Source organism: Camelus ferus, chromosome 3, assembly GCF_009834535.1.
Source record: "Camelus ferus isolate YT-003-E chromosome 3, BCGSAC_Cfer_1.0, whole genome shotgun sequence".
NCBI lineage: Eukaryota > Metazoa > Chordata > Mammalia > Artiodactyla > Camelidae > Camelus > Camelus ferus.
The window spans coordinates 99851491-99871574 of record NC_045698.1 but is presented as its reverse complement, the minus strand read 5'-3'; the positions used below and the strand labels follow the sequence as shown (position 1 = coordinate 99871574).

Below are 20084 nucleotides of genomic sequence, written 5' to 3'. Positions count from 1 at the left end.
ACTATCCCCTTCGTCAAAGAACTGGGTGGTGTGGGCAGTTTTCCGAAGGTTCTCACAGACTCCCCTTCACCCTCCAAAGCCTTGTCACATGCCAGGTGGGGAGCCCTGGTGTTTTTCCATCACAATTTCTCGGCTTCAGACTCAATGTGGCTTCAAGTTACATTGCTTTTCTACTTTCTTTGCTTCTTTGTGTTCTGTTGGCCAGCACTTCCTCAGTGGCTGAAGAAGGCATAGTTGAGTGAGGAAAAAAAAATCTAGGGTCTGCAGGATGGAAATTCAACCTCAATTGTTGTAGAGCAGTGGCTTCCCGAGTGCCCTGGTACCTGGACATCATTCATACAGCAGTTCTCAAATACAAACATGTTCAAGCTGCCGAGAGACCTGTGGTTAAAGTCACCTGTTAAAAATCTATACCTGTCTATTTAGTGAGCCTGGGTGAGACCAAGGAATGTGCGTTTTTAAACAAGGGCCCAGGTGACTGCATGTAGGCAGCCTCGGGACCACATTGTGAGAAGTAAGCCCTCAGGAGCCAGTTAACCATCTCGGTGTCTGGGTCTGGCCACACACTTACCGATTCAGAACTTGCAGCTCTGTGTGTGTCCTTCTCCACAGAAGAATCCGGCACGCAGCTAAGCTGGGTGTGCCCTGCCAGAGAAATTATTTCATTCAGAAAAAAAAGGGAAGGGATAGACTGGGATTTCAAAATTGTAGAATAGATAAACAAGATTACACTGTATAGCACAGGGAAATATACACAAAATCTTATGGTAGCTCACAGAGAAAAAAATGTGACAATGAGTGTATATGTCCATGTATGACTGAAAAATTGTGCTGAACACTGGAATTTGACACAACATTGTAAAATTATTATAAATCAATAAAAAATGTTAAAAAAAAAAAAAAGCAGCCAGACCTTCACTTTTGAGGTCCTTTCCTCCAGGAGCACTCATCACCCTCTGAAAATCAAGGCACGACAGTTTTCGGCACAGAAATCCTGGAGAAAAACTCTCCTGTGCCCCAGCAGGTGAGATCCTTAAACAATCATGACTACAGAAGTGAAAAGGATGATTGTCATCAGTTTATAGAGCTTATCTCTCTTTTCCTGGGTCTCATGGGAATCCCCAAGGTGAATATGGCCACCTGGAGCCAGCCACCTGGCTGGGAGACCAGCGCTCCCTGGTATTTGGGAGTGAGGAAGGCAGCTGTACCCGTCCATCACCCGAGCTAGCGTGGCTGGCACGCACCCTGAACAGCTGCGCATCACCGCCACACGGGCTCCTCGGTGCCTGGTGCCAGGTGGCTGCAACTGCCCAGGGCGAGGATGCGCTCTGTCTGAAAGGCTAACTGCACCTGGAGGGGACCATGGAACCTGCAGGAATGCTAGAGTCACCTGAGTGCAGAAAGCCCAGTAGGGGAAATGAGCAGCCTCAGCCCTGAATTATAGCTGATTCAGCTGCAGGACTAGTGGTCAGACTTGCCTGTCTGGGCAGGCTGCTTCTCAGGGGGACCAGATGGTTTCATTTGGAGTTTATGCTAAAGTTGAGATCTCATTCAGATGAATGTAACCCTTATTTCTCAGTCCTCAAAAGACAAGTGGAATCATGAACGAATCTTAAGCTTAAGCACCTGTCCTGATCTCCCACCTCCAGTGGGTATCACTGGGATCATTTAAGCCATTGCTCTCTTTCATTCATTCAACAAACATTTACCAACTGCATACAGTGAAATAATAACTCAGATTGTCTAAGGGATTGCTCTGGGTCAGGCAGTAAGCTAGAGCTAGCATGGGCATCTTATGCAGTTCTCACCAAACGAATATGAGTGAGAGACTCCATTTCACAGATGAGGAAACTGAGGATTGAGGAGGCGAAGCAGCCTGTCTAAGGTACCACAACCAGTAAGGGATGCAGCAGCCTGCCGGATGGTCTGCCCAGCTGGGTGCGCCGGTGGGTTTACTCACCTATTCATTCTGCAAACAAACCTTTGTTCTCTCTCTGCGGTCTGCCCCTCAGCCTACCCACCCTGCCGCCCAGCCTGGGTCCCTCTTCCTATCTACTAGCCTCTCAGGTGGATTCAAACCTGCTGTCCCCTAACTCCTCCTGGTGCCTTGTCACCACTCTCCCAATCTCCCCTCCACGCTCAAGCTCTTCCGGTGATTGGCCTCTGAACCCTGGTGTTCCTCAGAGTTTTCTGACACTCAGTCCCACGACATTTCTCCCGGGAAGGTGTCCCTGACCCGCTTCCTCCCCACACTCACGACTCCACAGTGCGATCCCATTGCATACGGAAGATGCCTTTATCCCAAAGTGACATCCCATAGGACATTGACACGTGGCGTTTCTATTTGTCGGTATCCCCTATTACAGTGGCTTCCTGAGGTTGGACTGGTGCCCAGCACCGTGCACGGCACACAATGGGTTCTCAGTGTCTGTCCAACCGACCAGAACTGACTCACATGCCTCACGTACCGGGCACGGGCAATAAAAAAGCAGGCCTGATATTTTAACATGAGAAGGTGAACGTAACCTCACGAATATTACTCACGCTTGGAAGAGAGAACATGAGAGAAATCTGATAAACTCATGCTCGAAAGAGCGAAAAACATGATGGAAATGCGGTAACTGGACTCTACAGGAAAGGCTACGGCATACAGGTTAAATGCATGACTTAGGAATCCGACCACCTGGGTGTGAGTCCTGGCTCCCCCACTTGGTAAATGAATGATCTAGAGCAAGTGAGTTTACTTCTCTGACACTTAATCCCGTCTATAAATGGGACTAACTCATCTTACAGGGTTGTGGGAGGAGTAAGTGAGATAATCTATGTGAAGCATTTAAAACAGCACATTATTAATGCTTGGTGAATGTTATATTTATTTTTTGCTTATAATAAATGGACTTGGTAATAAAAGAGTGAGGGAGGAAATGCAGAAGAGACGACACAGTATTTCGAGAGTATGGTACAAATCCCGAGGTCAGATAAAAAATGCAGGTGAGACGTGGCCAAGCAGAGGTCCAGCTTTTAGATTTCTAATTAGCTGCCATATTTAAAAATGGAGAAACTTCATATTAAGAAACAAACCCAGCGGGGAGGGTACAACTCAGGTAGAGAGCGTGCTTAGCATGCACGAGGTCCTGGGTTCAATCCCCAGGACCTCCATTAAACAAACAAACAAACAAACCTAATTACATTCCCCTCCACCCCCCCTCAAAGAAACAAATCCAGTTCCAACTTCTCTTGAGAAACTAGAAGAGTTGGCAGCTCTGGGCTCCTATTTCCCCACAGCGATAACTGTCCTGATTTGTGTAATAACTGTCCATTTGAGAGCCAACATGTTACCTTGAGCTTCCCCCGCCCCTCCACGCCCACTGTTTCTCACCTGGGCTTGCTTCACACTGTAGGCGTCTGAGTTTGTGACCCGCCATAGCTGATGCCTTCTCAATACCAATATATTTTATTCTTATGCATGGTTCTCCTTTGCTCAAGAATCTCCTGTATCTCCCTAGTACTTCCATCATCAAACTCAAAGTTGAACTGTCACCTCCTCAATATGGAGACCCAACCAGCATCACTTCCCATGACGCCCCATCACACCCCACTCCTCCCTGCTAGGGGGCTGGCATGGCCCCTCCGTCCCTTCTGCGCACCCGAAGCCCCTTCAAACCTTAGCGCCCGTCCAGCCGCCCTCACAAGCTCCTCCCTCCCTCCGCAGCCCACGGAGCACTCTCCCTTCCCCAGGCCCGCCCTGCCCCGGGGGCAGGAGCAGCAGTGATCCCCCGTGCAGCCCGGAGTTCTCCGTCTTGACCCCATACAGAAATCTGCCCTTGTCCACTCGGTTCTCTCCTTTCCCCCTGCCCTTTGGGGACCCCATCCCTGCTGGACCTATCCCTGGACTTTGGTGATTAAAAAAAAAAAAAAGAAAAACAGAATGGGATAGGAGAAATAATAGGAAAAGAGATGTGGGAGGTTAGGGAAAAGAAAGAGAAAACCAGGGCAAACCTGGGGCGGGCAGTTGAGAGGGGAGGGGAAAGGGAGGGACTGTAGCAGCCTTGGGTGGGGGCGGGTGCGGAGAAGAGAAAGGTGAGGACAGGGAAGGGACCTTGGCAGGTGTCTGCTTCCTCGTGCAGCCACACCGCACCATTCGGGGCCCCCCTCGGTCTTTGGTTCCTGTGGCAACGCCACCTTCTACAGGAGAGTGGAATCTCCACGAGGACAGACACCGTACTTAGTGCTCCTTTATATCCCCCAGAGCCCAGGGATGCCACAGGTTCGTGCAGAACGACTGACCTCAGAAAACTCAGTGGTTCTCAGGTAAGTGACCTGAGAAGATCAAGAACGTGGGCTCTTCCATTTCACCTCCTGGCAGAAGTGTGATAAGATCGGATGGCAACGTGGTTTTGCTTCCCAGCCAATAACCAGGAAGATGCTCCGGACTGGAGAGCAGTGCTGCTCACGCTGGAGCCTGCAGCACCATCACCTGGGGGAGAGGAGGCGGAGGAGACGCTCATTAAAACAAATTGCGGCGCCGCGCCCCCAGGGCGTCTGATTCTGTCGGTCTGGGATGGGGAATTTGCTTTTCTAACAGCTTCCCAGGTGATGCTGATGCTGCTGGGAGACACACTTGGAGAAACCCGGCTCTCGAGTCCAGGGTGGAAGTCAAACTCCGAGGCCACATCTCAGCCACTTTCTGGAAGAAAAGTAACAGTTCCTTCCTCCTCCCTTCGCTGTTTAAATCTTCCCCATTCAGTGCCTTTACCTGGACCATAGATACCCACGGCGGGGTGAGGGTGCCACCTTGTGGCACACATGGAAAATTACCTGCACTGTAATGCACTCACTCTTAGCCTTAATAAAAGTTGCCGAACAAATTTAGTCTTACCTGCTTGACAGAAGATCCAGGGAAACTTGAGATGTTCATCATTCCCTAGATCTGGTCCACGTGTAGAGGAGGGGCCAAGAGTCCATTCAGGTGGGTGATGGGTCAGATGCTTGGTCCAAAGGTGCCTAAGGACAACAGAAATAATTTATTCTCATGGCCTTGGGATTTTATAGTTTTAGGAGAATAGGCCAAACTGGGTTACTCACTAAATTCTCTATTGGAGAAGATGCCTTTGTAATGTAAGTTAGAACTGAACAATTTCAAAGCCCTGGAAGCACTATGTGGTTAAGAAGGGAACTTAGAATGACTTTGAACCGTTTCCCCCCTCACATTCCTGAAATTAGAAAGCTGCCTTTATTAACTCTGGTCTAGTGTAGACACTCTGGTACCCAGCTCTGTCACCAATTGACTTGGCACAAGCACGCAGCTTGTAAGCTTTTAGCAGGTGTTTCAATAGCCTTATAGCATATGCTGCCACCTGCTGCTCAGGTCTGGGATGTGCAGGAGTTGGTAACCAGGAAACTCCCTCAGCTGAGCAGGCTTCTCAGACTTCATAGTACATTAGAATCAGCTAGAGGGCTTGTTAACCCATAGATTTCTAGGCTCCATTTCCAGAGATTCTGATTCAGTGGGACTAGGATGGAGCCCGAGAAGTTGCGTTTCTACTGACTTCCTGGGTGACTGATGCTGCTGGTTGCAGGGCACACACCTGGATGGCATTTGTAGTTTCTCCTTATGCCACACATATTGAGAGCTTGAGCATTAATCAGTCTAAGCCTGTAAATTATCAAGAGCCTCTAATTCAGGTTTCTCAGCGTGGGCACTGTTGATATTCTGACCTGATAATTCTTTGTTGTATGTGTGTTGGCGGTGGGTGGGGGGAGGTGTTGTCCTGTACTTTGCAGGATGTTTAGCAGCATCCCTGTCCTCTACCCAGTAGATGCCAGGAGCAGCCCCCGTGCCCCAGGTATGGACAATCAAACATGTCTCAGGCATCACCAGACATGTTGCCCCCCGCTGAGAACCGCTGCTCTTCAAGGTGGGCAGATGTTCCTCTCCCACCGGGTAGACTGGGAAGGCATCCCCTAGTATTATCTTAAATACCTAATGTACCAACCTCTAGTAAACTCTCCGCTCTATGGGTTGAAATAATAACAGGGAAAAAAAACTTACACTTGTTTACCTACTCTGGGCAAGGCACTCTGTTAATGCTTTTTCATTTACCCCCTTTAATTCCTACAACCACTCTTTTACTGATGAGGAAACTGAAGCTTTGACGTGTTAAATAATTTGTCCAAGGTCATGGTTAATACCAGCTGGATCTGGGTGGGGCAAGGGGACTGTGGGCCTGAACCAATCAGCACAGTTCAATAAAAATATAAAGCAAGTCACAAATACAAGTCACATGTGTACTTCTATGTTTTCTATAAGCTGCATTAAAAAAGTAACCTATTAAGTTAATTTTAATATCTTATATGTCACCCAATATTGACATCAAAACTGTTATTTTAACATGCAACTAGTATTTGTTAATTGTTGATAGATTTTACATTCTTTTTTATTTTAATTCAGTCTTTGAAGTCTGTGCATATTTGACACTCACAGCACCTCTTCATGCCCACCAGCCACACGTCAGGTTGCTCAAGGGCCACATGTGCCACTGGCGGCCATGTGGCATCGCACAGGACTAGACTCCTCGCCTCCAGCCCAGCCACCCTCCAGCCTCGATGTGTGGAACAGCACGTGCCAATTATACCTCAGTGCCCTTCAATTTCAGCCATTTTATCAGACCCTGTCCCTATTCCCGTACCCTGCAACCTGTTCTTGGAATCTCCCTACTTCTTTTAAAATGAGGGCTATGGTTTTGTGAAACTTATCAAAGAAGAGATTCCTCGTCTGGTGGCCAGACTGCTGACTGTCATCTAATTTTAGTTCCGGTAGCTTTTCCAGTGGCTGCTTTCCCACAGTCTGTGTTTGTACTTGCATCACAGAGATCATTCATCTTACGTGACGCTAATCACCGAGGCACACATTAATATCACGCCCTCTTGTCTTCTGGATCAGCCCACACCATCTAGGAGTGTTCATCCTCATTCAGGGAATCTGCCTTTCAGTAGCCCCTACACGATGTTTCTCCCTGTAGTTCTCATGCTGTCTTTAGTGAATGTTTCTGCTCTCATATGGAAACCAATTATTCTCTAGAGAATTTTGCAATTAGACCCCTTAGTCTTACCACATTTGTTCATTAAAGTTTTACAGGCATGAAAATCAAAACAGATTTAAGCACTAAGGTCAACCTACCCCAATAAAAAATTATGACAGAGCTCATACTTATGAAATGCTTCCTATGAGTCATGCACTGTGTTCAGTACTTTTTTTTTTTTTTTTTTTTTACTTATTTCTCCTAATAGTCCTACCAGGAGGCTGCAATTACAGCTGCCATCCTAGAGGTGAGGGGAGGAGGCACAGAGAGTTAAGAAACTTGCCTAAGGTCTCCCCGCTAACAATTGGCAGGGCTGGGAGTTGTTTCGAGGTCTGTTTGATGATAGAACTGATCCCCTAATTTCTGTGCTCCTCTGTGTGAAAGGTGATTTGCAAATGTTGCTTTTATTTCTGGGTCTGTGAGGGTGTGGTTCTAGATTATAGCCCTTCTCTTGATGGAGAAGAGAAAGAAAGAAAGAAACACATAAATAATAAAATATACAATTCTTAGTATTTTAGGGACCGCCTTGGAAGAAAGCTGCCAGGACCACTCAGGGTGCAGGGCTCTTGCCTTCAAAGGGGGGTTGGAGGTGGCGTGGGGTATGATTTGCTATGAAGTTTTGTTTTGTTAAACTTGTGCATGCTGCAAGGCTGAGGGGGAAAAAAATTAAAGAGTTGGAGATACAGGGGGACTGGGAAAGGGGGTGGGTGTGCATTAGCAAGGACCCTAAAGAGTCAGGACAGGGAGGTGTTTGAAGCCCACGTAGGGGACACATGTTTGCGGGTGTGATGTCAGAGCCTCCTGGCACCTGCATTGCCCTAACACCTCCCACTGTCACTGATGGTCAACCCCTGTCAAGAGTCTCACGGCCAAGCGGCTTGGGAAGTTAGGTGTTCACAGTCAGAAACACTTTCTTCCCACCGGACGTGACTTCTTATCCCCGTCAGTGAGGAAACGCACAATACGTACCCGCAGGCAGCCCCAGATGCACGTGACGTAGTTTGCTGCCAAAGACACCAAGGCTGTCTCCACCTAAAGCAGCTCTCAATGGCCAGCCTCAGATCCCTGAAACATTGCACCATCTGGATTACCTTCCCAAACAGTCCTGTCAAAACACAAACCAGTCAAAACAATCCAGAAAAGAGCAGCCATATTTACCGTAGCATCATTCACAACGGCCAAAAGGCGGAGGCCACTATGCTAAATGGAACAGGCCAGTCCCGAAAGGATAAACACTGTATGATCCCACCCACCTGCAGTATCCAGAGTGGCCAAATTCATAGAGACGGAAAGCAGAAGGGTGGTTGCCAGGAGCTGGGGGGAGGGGCAACGCGGAGTTGTTGTCTCATGGGTACCAGGTCTCAGTCTGGGGTGATGGAAAGGGTTCTGGGGATGGATGGTGGAGATGGGTTCACAACGGTGTGAATGCACTTAATGCCACTAACTGTTTACTTAAAAACCGTTAAGATGGAAAATTTTGTTACGTGTGTCTTATCACAATTAAAACAATCAAGGGAAAAACTAGCTCATTTAAAAGGGGCCACTTGATTCCCTTGCTCTCATCTGTTATTAGACTGGCTCAGCTTTGCTTTTCAGTAAAGGAAACTCAGCCGGGGGCAAGACATCTCCTAGGACCTGGGGTCTGGGAGAGCTGGGGATAGCCATTCCCTGGGCTGTGGGACGTGGAAAGGCCAGCTCTGGAGCCCCGTCCTGACCTGAGAGGGACACTGCTGTGGGGTCCTCGGGAGCAGGAAGGGGGTGTGAGAGCCCCAGACACAGTGGGGAGCTGCTTTGGTGGGGAGACACCATCCTCTACCTTGCTCTGTACTGAGGGCCCCCGGGCCAGCGGCCTCCCTTTGAGGGAGAAAAAAACACAACACTGTCATTATTCCTAATTAGGCTCCTGTGAGTCAGCAACACTGGATTGTTTGGAAAACTCACAAGCTGATGTCAAAGAGACCAGACGAAAGTGTCAAAGTCAAGGGTGGGTGAGAGGAGGGTATGGCCACACCCACGACCCTCTCAGTCCAGGGCTCTCTCTAATTCGGCCAGCACCTCCTCCACCATCAGACCCTGGGAAAGAAAGCCTTTCGGCCACAGAGAGCAGCATTTTAGCCCTTCGTCATTAACGGGAGACAGAACTGTGACACTAGCATGGGAACACTAGTAGAAAGAACAGATTTCATTCCATGCATCTCCAGCCTGAGTCCCGAGCTCAACGCATGGTATTTTTATCAAATACTTTCTATTTCATGACATGCTTTGCCAACTTTCTATTATTAGACACATCAGAGAAAGCCCATATTTGCTTTCTCTTCCTTTGGGTTTCTCCCTCCTCCTCTGTGGGAAGACGTGGTAGTTCGGGTGGGGGCCCTGTCCCTTTAATAGTAGGTAAAGGAAAAGGAGATGGCAGCCATCTGGAGACTCACCTTGGTGCCAAAGCATCCTGGGTCTGGGCTCTGCCTCCTTTGCAAATGACATCTCGTCCTGGCCTCACCCCGCAGCCCCCAGATGGCAGAGCTGATGGTTGAGGAAAACATACATATTTTAGAGTCTACAGCATTGTTTCTCCCCACCCCCACTTCCTGTGAAGGAGGATTTAGTCTTGGCCAGCTACGTTCCGGAGCCTTTCTTGTGGAGAATACAGGAAAATACGTGAAGGGATTCGGAAGGGTGCAGTGCTGTGGGTCAGATGACACCGAAGAAAAGGCAGGGAATCACCTACTGGAGAAAGTGAAGGTGAGAGGGGGCACAAGAGAGATAAGAGCCAGGGATGGGCTGAATTGGGGGGACTTTAAGAGATAAATTAAGGGGGACTGGAGTAGCTGCCAGGCTGCCATGACGAGAATTCGGGAGAGAGATGGGAGATTTTTTCAGACGTGTTGTTGGTATTATGATTGGAATCCATCCCCTGCCCCCTTGGCATTTTTAAGAGATTTCAGTAAAGACATAAATCGGTTTTAAAATTATTTTTTCTATGAGAGACTGGTGTTTCTCCAAGGCAGCCTGGATCACTGGAGGCTCGCGTTTAATGATGAAGGACAGCCACCCTTCACCCCACTTCTCCCATCAACACAGACTGGAGTCCAGCTATTTCAAACTGGTGACCTATAGGCTGAATTTGGACCCCAGATGGGTCTCGTTTGGCTCATTGAGAGTTAATTTTTTTTTTTTAGCCACTGCTGAAAATTGAGATTTCACATCTAAAAAGCCTGCATTTCCTACTTCTCTTGAAAAAAATTGGAAAGTCTGGCAACATGAGACTTTCATTTCCATCAAGCAAAAATAGCCCATGCCCTGTGGTTGACCCCAGCGCCCACCACGCACATCAGATGGGCAGGTGCACCTGGCCTGCTTCCTGCATTTCTGTTTCTTACCATCTGCTAACGGCAGACTTGATCACTGAGACCTGCCTTCCTGCTGAGGACAATTAGAAAGACTGGACAAAATTAAGATAAAATCAGTCTGAAGGCATCAACGAGTTAATGATATAATGAAGAATCGCTAAACCAAGTTCTGGGGAAAGGTGGACATTCCGGGAGGCGAGCCCTATAACTGGGGGCTCCTTTCCCCTTGAGATTCTTGCTGCTACAAGAAGAAACAGCTACGAAGCTGAGAGGTGACGCAGCACCTGGGAAGCTTTGCACATCTAAGGGGACAAAAGCTGAAATCCGCCAAAGGAGAGGGGCCCTGGAACAGAGACCCTGCAGGACTACACCTTAAGACGAGGTGAATTGGAAACAACCAGATTCTGCAGGGCCTGAACCCAGCTCCCAATCAGCTTAATTCTTCAAATGGGATTAAGCCTATCCCAGGTTGCCGGCATCCCCAGGTGCCCAGCAGAAGCAAATGTAAGTGTCCTCTGGAGGAGAACACCGTAATGTCTCGTGTCACTTCTCCTAGCAATTCTCCATGTACAACGTCCGTCTGAAAAGACCCAGACGCGTAGGGAACTAAGACCACGTGAGTGAGATCCCGCAGTCACGGCTACAATGGAAGCAACCCCAGAGAACCCCACCTAGGGAGCTGTCCCACACAGACGTTGTTCAAAGGAGATAAAAGGCAGGATTTAAAAATCTGGCAGAGAACTGGGAACTTAAAAAAAAAAAAAAAAAAGAGGGAGAGGGGACAATAATGATTTGAAAAATAACCAAGTAGAAATTTGGAGTCAAAAAATGTGATAACAACAGTAAAGAGCCCAGTGGATGGGTTTAGCAGCAGGCTAGACACAGTCAGTGGGAGATGTGATGAACTGGGAAGTCGGTTAGCAGGAAACCTCAGGGTGAAACTTGGCGAGGCACAAGGATGGAGAACACCGTGGGGAGATTAAGCGATACGGGTGATGAAGTGAAGATGGGAGTTCGAGGAGGAGGAGAGAGAGACAACAGGGCAGCAGCACTACTTTGAAGAGAAAAGTACTTGAGAAATTGCCAAAACTGACTGAAAACAAGCCGCAGATTCCAGAATCCCCGGGAACCCCAAGCAGGGTAAATAAAAAGGAAGCTACATCAAGGTAGGTCGTTATAGAATATGGGCAAACCAAAGACAAAGAGGAAAAAATGTTAAAGGCAGCTACCATTGCTTGGGAAAAAGGAACAGACTGTTAGCTTACTTCTTGACAGAAGCAATGGAAGCTAGAAATTAGTAGGACTTAAACATCTTCAAAGTGCTGACAGAAAGTAAGTGCCAACCTGAAATTCCATGTCCAGTGAAAGTAGCTCCTAATAATAAAGGCTAAATTAAGACATTTTCAGGATTCTTTACAAGCACTGGATCCCAAAGAATGCTCTTTAAGCAGAAGGAAGATGATTTAATATGATAGGTTACAGGTGCAGAAAGAAATGGAGAACGCCACAGAGGTTAAAGAAATCAAATGAAGTCGACTGTACCAAACAGCATTGCAATGTCCACTGGGGATTTAAAAAATTAAAATATAAGTCAGGAAGGAGGGGTAAAAATTAAAATGTTCTAAAGTCCTTGTATTACTATGGAAGAAGATAAAAATGTTAGTTAACATTAGACTTAGATAAATCAAAGATACATATTGTAATTTCCAGGATAATCTCTCGAAGAGTAGTAAAAAAAAAAAAAAAAGCATATAACTTCTAAGGTAATAGCAGGAAAAATAGAATATTCAACCACTCCAAAGGCAAGAAAGAAAAGAGGAGAAAAAGAAACCAGAGCATGTATGGACAAATGAAAACATTTAATAAGATGGTAAGATTTGAATCCAAATATATCATTAGTTACATCAAACGTAAATGAACAAAATACTTCAATTAAAAACCAGAGTATTGAACTGGATTTTAAAAATCTATATACTGTTTATAAAAAACACATCTAAAACTAATTTTAAAATGTAGAAAGTAAAGGGTGGACAAAATATAAATATGAACTGAAATTATATTAATATTAATAGTATATAATAATACCAGACAAAATATATTTCCAGGCAAAAAGCAGTACTCCAGCTAAAGAAGGACACATCATGATGATAAAAAGTTCAATTCACAGGGAACATACAGGGAATGTAAAACTTTTACACATCTTATAACGTAGCTTCAAAAATATGGAGCTAACACTGACACAAACCACAAGAAATGACCAGCTAAACGAGCAAAGATATAGAATGTTTGAACATGACCAGCAAACTTGACTTAGTGGGGACACACACACACACAAACACATCTGTATATGATATTGTACCCAGCAATTACAGAATTCAGGTTCCCCAAATATTTATGATTCCCCTCCTTCCAAGCAAATAATAAAATTGAAATTCTCCACCTCATTTTACGTTAGGTGTGGCCATAAGACTTATTGTGGCCAATAAAATATGAGTAGGAGTAGCTTCCAGGTGCTAGTGTAACGGCAAACACGTGTCCCCTTTCCCTCCTGTGAGCAGAGGGCGGGAGCTCGCTCAGCGCAGGGCCCTCAGCTGAGGACCGCACGGAGCGGAGCTGCCCCGCCAGCCTACCAACGCACGTGTCGATGGTGATGTGTGGGAAAGTTCCCTATAACACAGTATAACTTAGTCTACCCTGAATAATACACAGAAAAAGAGAAGGACTGGTTTTTGGGCACCGAGGTGAGCCTGTCTTAAGAGTATGGTGTGGTGAGTCCTGGTGGGTTCCCGGTGACTTAAGTTCTGGGGAGGTGGGGTAGGAGGAGAGCTGAGGCAGGAAAAGCAGCTCCCAAGAAGAGCCTATGAAGACCGGCTAGAGGCGAGTTTTGAAGGGGTTGGATTAATAATGAGAAATGGATGTTGTCTGGAAGGTGAAATTTCTCCAGAAGTTCGTGACTAGTTGAATATTGGTAGTAATGGAGAGGATGAACTGGGGAGAGTCTAACCGATGCAAAAGGAGGGAATTAGGGAGAGAACTATTCTCAATTAATGTGTTAACATCTTTTTTCCTTTTCTTCCCACATCTTAGAGGTAGCCATTTTTAAAGAATTTGATGAGAATTTTCCCAGCAATTGCATGCACACGCAAACACACATATAAACCAATTTAAAAAAATTAGATCAATTACATTCTACCTGCTATTCTGGAAAAAAAAATCCAGTTAGTATCTTCATGGATATTTTCTGTGTCATCTCAAAGAAATTTGCCTCTTTCATTTTTAATTGGCTACTTCGTACACCACGGTATGGATGTAGCAAATTATGCAAGCATTTTCCTGTTGACAGACATTCAGGTGGTTTCCACTATTAGTGTTTCAGCGACCTTACTATAAACTGTACCCATAGATTTTTGTCTCTTCTTTCTATAGACAGCAAGACAAGTTTTGCCACCATTTTAATGGTGAAAATTTTAGGGTGGGTAACAGGAATAGGACTAGGCAGGCTATTTGAGGTGACAATTTTGGTTAGGGGGTGCCTGGTATGCCTCGATGATGCCCAGAATAGTGTCTTGAACATAGTACGTGCTCAGTAAGTAATTGCTGAGTGAATGAATGGATGAATGAATGAACCCACATCCATGGCAGACACTTATTTGGCTTCCCTGCCCTCATCCATAACAGGATTTCTCAAACTCAGCATCACTGACTTTAGTGCCAGCCTGGATACTCTGTCACAGGGGCGGGGGTGGGGGTGGGAAGGGGCGCTGCCCTGAACATTGTAGGATGTCCGCAGCATCCCTGCATCCCTTGCCCCCACCCACTAGATGCCAGGAGCACAACCCCAGTTGCAGCAACCAAAAATACCTCCAGAAATTGCCCAATGTTCCTTGGGAAAATTTGCTCCCAATGATTTATAACATGGACTGTATTGTAACAGGGCAAAGGCCCTTTCTGAAAGCAACAGATTCTGCAGAGGTTGCTCTTACTTCTCCCCAGTCCTGCCACATTAAAATGGCCCTTCTTGCCAGATTTTCACAGTCTTATCATAGAGATTTCTGGATACCTTATTCTTGGTTCAGACCTCATTCTTAATGTCTCCCCCATGAATTAGGTCAGTCTTCATTATACATTGTCAATCAGCATTATACATTCTCCAGTCACTGGCTCCCCCTCCTTGGAGGTATTTATCAAAGGTGAATTCTTACATTTATTTGAGAAATTATTAAATTAATCTGTTTCCCTCACTCGACTCCCTAGAGGTTCTCATAAGTAAGAATTTGGCATGTCGCATGTCAGTTTTTGCTCACCATTTTTGTATCTAATGCCTGAAACAATGCCTGACACATAGTAGGTGTTGGATGGATGGGTGGATGGATGGATGGATAAGAGCCATTATCAGTCAACAAGAGCCACCCCTGGGCTGCAACAGCCTTCACCCATTTTTGCTCCTGTGCCTTCTAAAACAGTTTTGGAAAACAACGTTACCTATATCCACGTTCAAAACTGACATGCTACGTGTTCATTATTAAGTTCATATGAACCCGAGATAATAATTTCCAGGATACTGTAAATACTGCAATTAAAAAATTAAGCTGCGACCTCGTTCTTTAAATGTACCTATTAATCTATTATTATTGTTTCCAATATTCTCTATAATCTGCTTTCACAGAACTCTGCCTCAAATTCAAGGGACAGAAGAGACAAAGCTGTTAAACAAAAACATGCCTAACTAGTTATTGAGGGAAGCAGAATTAAATTACTAAAGGAAGTTTCCAGTTTGGGGACTTGGACCTGGAGATTTTTACATTTGGGGCAATGGCTTCTTAGTAAGATTTGGGAAGAGTGAGGGGTATTCTTTCCAGTAAGGGAAGGATTATTATGAACAAAGACATGTTCTCAGGCAAAACAGCTTTAGGAAAAAGTACCTAAAGAAAACTGAGAACCTGGAAATTGGTCCTCTGAGAATCATCCTTGTTGCGCTCAATGGAGAGTCCTCAAGACCACCACCCTGGGGGTAATTCCGCCTAGTGGCCAGCAGAGGGCAGTGTTGGACAAGCTGTGGGGCCCCATCTCCCTGGCTCTCCCTCAAGGTGGCAGAGAGAAAGGGCAATTCAGCTCGGAGGCAGTGGGGAGCCAGGCCCCTGGCTTTCCAGCCCAGTCTTCTCTGGTGTGTGTGTTTGCACAGTGAGTTATTCATAGGAAACTGGCCCCACGGAGCACAGAGGCCAGAGACTCTCCATCCTGTACCTAGAATAAGGGCCTGGGACGGCAAACAGACGGAACCCTTATTCTTTCTCTCCTTCAAGAACTAGGAAAAAAGAATTGGGGGGAAAAATCTCTGAGGAGTGAAGTCATGGTCTGAATCAACCGTGAGGTTTTTGTTTTTCTTCTGATGAAATGAAAACGGTGAAATCTCATTAATTTATAGCTTCCGGAGACAGGAGCCACACAGGGGCCGGGAGCCCCTGCTCTGGAGTCAGGCGGTGGGGGCTGGGATCTGCCGTCCCCCCCCCCCCCGTACCCCCTCCCCCCCGGCAAGCTCACTCCCCTGGCCTCTGCCGCCCTGGCTGTCAGATTGGAACAAGACTGCCTTCTTCACAGGGCGGCTGTGAGGGTAGATGAGGCAACCCGAGGAAAGAGGGCAGCGTGGGAATGGCATTTAGCGAGGGCTCAAGAAATAACAGCGCAGGTGATGATGTGGAATTGGCGTTCTGTCAGGCATGAGGTTTCAGAGCTTCCCATTCGTGTCCGAAGAGGCAGAATCAGGGGTGAAAAATCACGCTATTTCAATGGTTTACGTTTAGAAGCAGAAACAGCCAGGGGAAATGGCCAGAATCAGTGTGATTCCGTGTTTGAGCTTCGTTCCTCCACATGGCTGGATCCCACCCAGCGCGGCTAAGAGGGTCTCTGCGTCTGCACCGCCAGGTGGATGATGGCCGGATGCAGGTTGACGTGGGACACGCCCACCAGCCTCAGACGTGAGAGCAGTGACTTTGTTCATTACACCGATCCTCTGTGCAGCCTCAAAGTGTGGAGATGAACTGGGTGATATTCAGTTAGTAATTTGGACTAATTGCTCAGATATATTAAAAGTAAGGTTCAGAGCAAGACCCCCCCCCCCCCATTCTGCCTTTCCCAGGGAAAGGTAACGGAGGCTAATTCAGAAAGGCACAGAGACAACTTGGATGACATAACTGTCCTTTCGCCTGGCAGCTGTCCAGCCCCCAAATAGCTTTTGTGTTTGGTCCAAAAATAACATCACATGAGAGGGGGAGAAATAAATACGCAAGTGCTTGTCCTTGGGCTTTCTGTGGGTACACCGGCCACACTGGTAGGGGCCCCAAGAGGGTGACCTCACACCGCACTCCACCGCCTCCCTCCCCAGGCTCCCCAAGGCTAGAGGAACAGCCTGGATCAGGGGCCTGTGTGGTGTGTGATCTGCACACAGCCCTTCTCTGGGGGCTCCCTTGGGCTCCATTCACACCAGAGAGGCAGCAGAAGAGAGGGGACAAGCAGATCCAACAGCCTGGACTCTAGGAGAGTAAGGGCATCGCCTCCTTCGGTGAAGGACACTCCCTTCTGATGGAGAATGGAAACTCCCTTCTTCCTGCAGCAGCCGGCCTGCAGCGGCCCTGGTAGGACGGCGTGGACGCCCTAGGCTGTCACAGCTGCCCGTTGCCCCAGAAGGAGGGTCCCCAGAGCCAAAGCACAGAGGTGAGTGCGTCTGTTTCTCCAAGGAGCTCAGATTGCTGCAGACTTTCTGCTTGGCTTCAGGCTTGCGCTCAGCATGAACGTTCTCCCCAACCCCCTTCTCCCTCTTCTCCTCCCAGATCTGAGTGGGTGGCAGGTTTGAGTCTGTGTGATGGATGCTGTAGTAAAACATTCTCGTACTCCCTTCTCTCATTCGGAGGCCAACTTGCTTCCAGAGAGAACTGGGGAGTCTAATTCTGAGCAGGGAATCAGGAAGAGGTTCCACCAAGTAAATGATCTTTGCTGAGACCCGAGAAGACATTTCCCAGAAAATCATTAGACACATCCCATTACAGTAATGTTAATGCTTAGTTGTTAAAAGCTCCGTACGAAATAGGAAATAGATAAATGGATGTTGGCTGAGTCCTTGTAATTGGGTAAAAGAGAAAAAACACAAATGGGATCTGCAGAGCTTCCTTTCCCCACACCCACCTCCCTATCTCTTCCTGACTTCTTAGAGCCCAGCAGAATATACTTCACAGAGCCAAGAACTTTTTTCTTTGGTCGAGAACAAAAGGAATAAAATTAAGGGTTTGGGGAGAATTGCTCTGTAAGCAGAGTCGAGAGACAAAGAAAAAGGAAATTTTGCAGAGTCTTGGTTTCTCCTTCTAAAGTCTCTGCCTCTCAAGCACATGACAGGTACCTGTGTGCACCTGGGGACGTGGACAGATGTCTCCGTCACGTGCACAGGCATGCATTCCTTGACACACATCGCCCCTCTGCTAGGGACCACAAATATCTATGCTAAGGGTAAGTCAACAAAATGCTTGTGGGAACCAGACAGCTCCTAGAATAAGTCAAGATTCTTTTAGTGACAATCGAATGGAATCCAGTTTGAAAAGACAGGCAAAATAAGGAGAAATTTTCTTCCTCATGTCGCTGAAAAGGTCAGGGTTTTGTTATGGTGGGATTCCGGTGCCCAGACGAGGGCATCCTGAATCTGTCTCTCTCCATTTTTTGGCTTTGCATCTGGTGTCGTCCTGTTCACAGGAGGACTCGCCCCTCCTGAGATGGCCACCAGCAGCTCCCTGTGGTGTCTGACACATACTAGGTGCTTCCAACTAATCAACAAACAAACAGCCTCCCTAAATAGCTTAGAGAGGATGGCTAGATTACTTGAGATCCTTAATTCTGATTTTGTAAGTGCTATGATAATAAGGACAAACATTGATGGAGCTCTGCAATGTAGACGGGATTGTGTGCAGTAAACAAGCATCCTCTCCCGTAATCCGCACAGTGACCCTGCAAGGTAAATACTGCTATTACCCCCATTTAACAGATGGGGAAACTGAGTCTCAGAAAGCTTCTCCTAGTTCAGAGCTAGGAAGTGGTGGCATGGGGGTTAGAACCCAGGCATGCCTGCCATCTCCTCCCCTATTAAATTCCTCATTTACATGCTTATCAGTGGCCGCACTTTCTGCTGCCTGATTTTAAAGAGCAAGGGGCACAGGTGACTGATCAGAGAGCGCAAGGAAGCTCAGATGTTTTCCCACCCCTCTTTTGCCACTATTACCTAATGATTTCCGCTAAGTGGGGGGGTCCTCATCAGACTGTACCTAGGGGTGAGAGGTCAAACCTCTACTCCAGAGCCAACAAGAAGGTCAGGGCCATGAGGATTTCACAAAAGGAGGTATCCCTGGGGCTCTGTAGAGAGTGAGCTGCTTTTTGGTTAAATGAGGTCTTGGCTTAGAGTGGTCCTTGGAGAGATGTTAGTTGGAGGGTGGGCTTTAGAATTTAAGTTTGCCCATCTGGCTGCCCATCACTGGGCATGGCCCTGACCTTCCTCCTGCTCCCTGAACAGGGTGACCAGGCAGGGGCCTCCCTCAGAGGGCGGCTTGCAGGATTTGGAAAGCAACCAAAGTTGGATCACAGGGGAAACCCAAATCTTAAGTAAATGGTATTTTTTATACCATCTGTGCCTCTGCACCCAACCACTGGCCTCGGGGTTGATATAGTCACCCGTGGTGCTGGGCAAGCCCTTGGTCTGAGGGTATCTTGTTTCTCTGATGCACACGAGCCCATCCTGTGGGTTAGCACCTTCTCAACATAAGATCCTATTTGGTCCACGTCATTAATCCTCATGATATTCCTGAGAGCCCGAGAGCTGGTGTTCTTACAACCGAGGCGCACCGAGATGAAGTCACATCCCAGATCACACAGAAACAGAGAGGGGCCGGGCTCAGGGCAGAGGGGCTCTAAGGTCTTTGGAATCCAGACCTGCTTGCTTCCCCACAAGATCACGAGAGAACAAAACTAAAACCAGAAGAATTGTATAGGCTAAGTAAAATGCTTTGGGTAAATCTTTAAGGGAAAAATCATCACTAGACCAAATAGAAATAAAAACATACGTTCACACAAAAACTTGTGCATAACACACTGGGACATTATGCTGTAGACCAGAAATTGACACATTGTAACTGACTATACTTCAATTAAAATAAAAAAAACTTGTACACAACACAAATGTTTACAGTAGCATTACGCACGATAGGAAACAAGCCAAATGTCCATTAACTGATGAATGCATAAATAAAATGGGGCATATCCGTACAGTGAAATATCATTCAGCAGTAAAAATGAATGACATTCGGATACATGCTACAATACGGATGAATTTCAAAGACATAATGATTTTTCAGGAAAAGAAACTCATAGTGTATGACCCCATTTATAATGGCCAGAATAGGCAAATCTAGAGAGACAGGAAGTGGACGAGTGGTTGCCTAGGCCTGGTGGGAGGGAGGAATGGGGAGCGATTGCTAATGTGTAAGGGGTTTCTTTTAAGGATGACAAAAAATTCTAAAGCAGACAGTGGTGATGGTTGCACAACTTTGTGAATATACTAAAACCACTTAATTGTATACTTTAAATGGGTGAACTGCATGGTATGTGAACTATATCTCAATAA

General features: G+C 46.7%; 1 protein-coding gene across 3 annotated transcripts in view; it reads left to right on the top strand.

Annotated features, from left to right (window-relative positions):
• The first annotated feature begins 16722 nt into the window (after window positions 1–16722).
• The window catches only part of FGF1 (fibroblast growth factor 1), a 94513-nt gene continuing 91151 nt past the window's right edge, over window positions 16723–20084 (top strand). For 2 of the 3 annotated variants that reach the window (XM_014558944.2, XM_014558946.2), the window contains exon 1: window positions 16726–17140. The gene's annotated coding sequence lies outside the window, so the exon portion shown is untranslated. Of the gene's footprint in view, window positions 17141–20084 lie in introns of all 3 variants that reach the window. The other variant, XM_032477019.1, reaches the window with a different exon arrangement.